This window comes from Pygoscelis adeliae, unplaced genomic scaffold (assembly GCF_000699105.1).
Source record: "Pygoscelis adeliae isolate BGI_AS28 unplaced genomic scaffold, ASM69910v1 Scaffold427, whole genome shotgun sequence".
Taxonomy (NCBI): Eukaryota; Metazoa; Chordata; class Aves; order Sphenisciformes; family Spheniscidae; genus Pygoscelis; species Pygoscelis adeliae.
The window spans coordinates 1,476,056-1,480,017 of record NW_008825214.1 but is presented as its reverse complement, the minus strand read 5'-3'; the positions used below and the strand labels follow the sequence as shown (position 1 = coordinate 1,480,017).

The 3,962-nt window shown below is 42.6% G+C and overlaps 1 non-coding gene across 1 annotated transcript; it reads right to left on the bottom strand.

The window, feature by feature from the left end:
- Nucleotides 1-2,731: 2,731 nt before the first annotated feature.
- Nucleotides 2,732-2,805, bottom strand: TRNAN-GUU. Its single transcript has one exon. It is a non-coding gene; the product is annotated as a tRNA-Asn (tRNA).
- Nucleotides 2,806-3,962: the final 1,157 nt, after the last annotated feature.

Genomic DNA, 3,962 nt, shown 5'->3' with positions numbered 1-3,962 from the left:
CTACTAAGTATTGTTATGGTTTTGTCTTGGATTTCTTCTTCTACTGTTTTAAAAAGAGGTGGGACAGGCTTCTGGTGGAGACTTCAAGATGCCTTTTTTTATTGCTGGTGGGGCTTTTATCCAAACTACAGCATCGCTTCTCCTGTTCTACTGCAATAATGAGATCTAGAGCTGGCTCAAAGTAAGTCTTAACACAATGAAAACCTGAGTTCAGTAAGTCCCCAAACAATACCAATGACTGTCTCATCAACCTTGGCAGAACTTCAGGAAACACCACTGTGTTCTTGCTGCTGTCACATACCACAGTGGCAACTGCTCTGTATGCTTCACTTTGTTAGTTCCCTTGTTTGCCAGTAACCTGAAGGATATGTAGTGAACTACAGTAATCCTTCTAATCTTGCCCCATAGTTTAGTGTAATAATTCTGTTTTGAGGCTGAACTGGATGCATTTTTTCAAACACTTGCAAAATTCGGGCAGCGTGTGTTGTGATCAGCACAAGTTACTGCTATTTAGCTATGGAGGATTGATATAAATGTTCAAGGTGCTGCATCTTGTTGAAAGCTCCTGTAGTAATTTTCTGTGTCTTGCTGTTCTTCACGAAGATGTCAAGAAGCAATGTTAGTATGAGCAGGGCTTTTTCATGTTGCCAGACAAATCGTTGCATGGTTTTCAGAGCTAGTTGAGTCTTCAAGGGCAAGATAGAAAGTGGTTTTTCTGGTCACTTTCCAACAGCATTAGCTTTTTGGGGGGGAAAAGAGAGAAGCTCTCCATTAAAACTTTCAAGTTTTGTAAGGTTTCCACGTACCTTGCTCTTGAGTACCTGTTAAACAGGCAAAGAACTGTGAAGATGTGTTTCCAAACTACTGCATGCTTACATTCTGTGGCTGATTTTAATGCAAGAGTAAGAAGCTTTGTCCTTGTCCTTGTGCCAGAGTAACATCTGGTCCTTTGTGTTGGAGTTTAAATGGTCATGGTGGTTAACTACTGAAGATTTTTTTTTTCCTCATGCTACTAGTTTCTGTAGCATCTATGCACATTTTACATACAATGATAGCAAAATGCCTAGTGAAGTTCTGGAACTCTCGGACTCTAGTTCTTTATTTTAGAAGCTCAAAAAAACCCGCAGAAGAAGCCTTCAAATAGAAGTATCAAATCATGATTGGAAGGAAACTTTTGTGGTGTTTCCTATGTATGATCAGCTCTGGATTTACTTGGTTCTGGGAACAAGTCTTCTGGTTGGATCCTTTTGACAGGAGTGCTTGGTTCCCAGTTCTTAATGCTTAATCCCAGTTCTTAATCAAAGTCAGGCTGGACTTCCTGATCTGAGGAGAGTGGCTATCAAGATGCTCATGACAGTGTGAAACTTGTTCTTTAACGTAGCTAGATCTGGAGCTTCTCATTACTACTTAGGATTAGGAGCAAAGCTGTAAACTGGGGTTCAGGGAAGAGCAGTAGCAGCTGCCCAAACTGTGAAGGCAGTTTTAATAATATATAATACACTTAATGTATAATACATTATATATACAAAATTTATAATATATAATATGCCATATAGTAAACATACTATTTAATGTAATCAATAAAACATTTTTATAATATACTTTAAAATATATAATGCAATATAGAAATATAATGTATATATTTTATATATTGGTTAGATTATGTATCATCTCTGAACTTCAGCTTCAAAAATAATGAATTATTTTAATTCACGGTAGGTATGACAAAGGCACAAAGCCTGTGGGCAGGCGTCATCCAGAAGAACAGAAGGAAGGGTGCCTATGGAAGCAAGAGTTGGGCTTTATATATTGATAATGTCTGAGCTTGGTATGAAATCAAAGCTGAAGTTCTAGAGTAACTGGGTGCTCAGGGTGCCAGAGGTCACACAATCACATCTGCCTAGATGTGATTTGACTTAAATTTTTCTCCTCAACGGTATCCTGAATCACAGAACGGTTGAGGTGGAAGGGGCCTCTGGAGGTCACCTGGTCCAACCTCCCTACTCAAGGCAGGACACTTAGAGCTGGTTGTCTGAGACTATGTCCAGACGGCTTTCGAATGTCTTCAAGGAGGGAGACTCCAAAACCTCCTTGGGAAACCTGCTCCAGTGCTTAGTCACCCTTACAATAAAAAAGTGTTTCCTGATTTTCAGACAGAACCTCCTGTGTTTCCGTGCGTGCTCATTGCCTCTGGTCCTGTCACTGGGCACTGCTGAAAAGAGCCTGGCTCTGTCCTCTTTGCACCATCCCTTCAGGTATTTATATACACTAATAAGATCCACCCTCAGCCTTCTTTTTTCCAGGCTGATTCCAGTCTTTCCTCGTAGGAGAGATGCTCCTGTCCCTTAATCATTTTTATGGCCCTTCCTTGGACTTTCTCCAGTATGTCCATGTCTCTTGTACTGGGAATCCCAGAACAGGACACGGTACTACAGGTGTGGCCTCACCAGCGCTGAGGAGAGGGCAAAGATTACCTCCCTTGGCCTGCTGGCAATGCTCCTCCTAATGCAGCCCAGGGGACTGTTGGCTGCCCTTGCTGCAAGGGCACGTTGCTGGGTTATGTTCACTTGGTGTCTACCAGGACTCCAGGTCCTTTTCTGCCAAGCTGCTTTCCAGCAGGGTGGCCTCCAGCATCTACGGGTGTCTGGGTTGTCTCCTCTCCAGGGGCAAGGACTTGGCATTTCCTCTTGTTGGGCTTTATGAGGTTCCTATTGGCCCTTAAAAGGGAGCTCGTCCCTGGGTGGGCTCGAACCACCAACCTTTCGGTTAACAGCCGAACGCGCTAACCGATTGCGCCACAGAGACTCATACACAGCATTTTTCTTCAGAAGAGCCGAATTCCTGGTTGTGTTTGAGAACTGCTGATGGTGGTGGACAGTGACAGACTGGCACTGCTGGCACATTGCTGCAACAAACCTGATGTGTTATTGTTAGAATATCGTGAGAGATGCGGGTGGGAGGAAGAAATGCTATTACCTCCTGTGGGGTGTGAAAGATGAGATTCTTTTCATTTGAAGTAGTAGTTATTCCTCACCACTTAACTCCCTCAGGAGAGGAGGGCTTGAGGTCGTGTTACGCTAGGCTATCCGCTAGTATTTCAGAGGTGGGTTAAGAGCACTGTTTCTCTAGCCAAAGCTACAGAAAGGTCCTGTGGTACCCGTGTGCTTTTTGTGCTCATGGACATGGCTGTAAGAAGTCTGAAAACCTGTGTGGCTGTGAATGTTAATGCAATTAAAGCTAAAACACAGGTACACTTCCGAACATGGATTGAGAAACATCTGAGATGCTCACTGCAGAATTCTCACTGCATCTGGGAACTGGGGGTTGGAGATGAGAGAGCTCTTGGGCAGGTCTTAACTAACAGTGAAGATTTCATGGTGAAACTTGCATTTTTATTTTTTTTAAGTTTCATAGGTGTACTGCCTCAAAGAAAGCACTGATAACTTCAGTTTGTAGTGGGCATGTGTATTTTTCACTCATTAAACAGCCAGGAAAAGATAGAGCCTTTCACTCTGTATGCCCTTGTGTATTGATGGGAACCAAAGGGTATGAAATACTGAGAAACATGACAGGAGCTGAGTTCTGTTCAGCTAGAGAATCTGTACCTGTTTTATGTCTACTTTTCTGACAGAAGGAAACGGTCTGTTTTAATATCTTAGCCTTTCTTTGTTGTTCATTTGGTAAAGAAAATACAGCAAAATGTTGGCTTCAAAATGGTTGAATTGTTTTTAAAAGTTAGGAAGCTTAATCTCTGCAAGGTTGTGCTTTGGAGCTCTGCTGACAACATTGTTGGTGAAGCGCTCCTGTAACTGAGCTGTGTAAGCATAGGAAGATGTGTGGGTAGTTGTTTTAGAAGGAGTTTGAGCAATTTTCTTTTGGAGGGATAGGAACTGGTAGGTAGAGGAAAACATAGTTTCAGTAGAAGCAGCAGCAGGTAGCCTCTCCTAATACGGAGTTTGGCA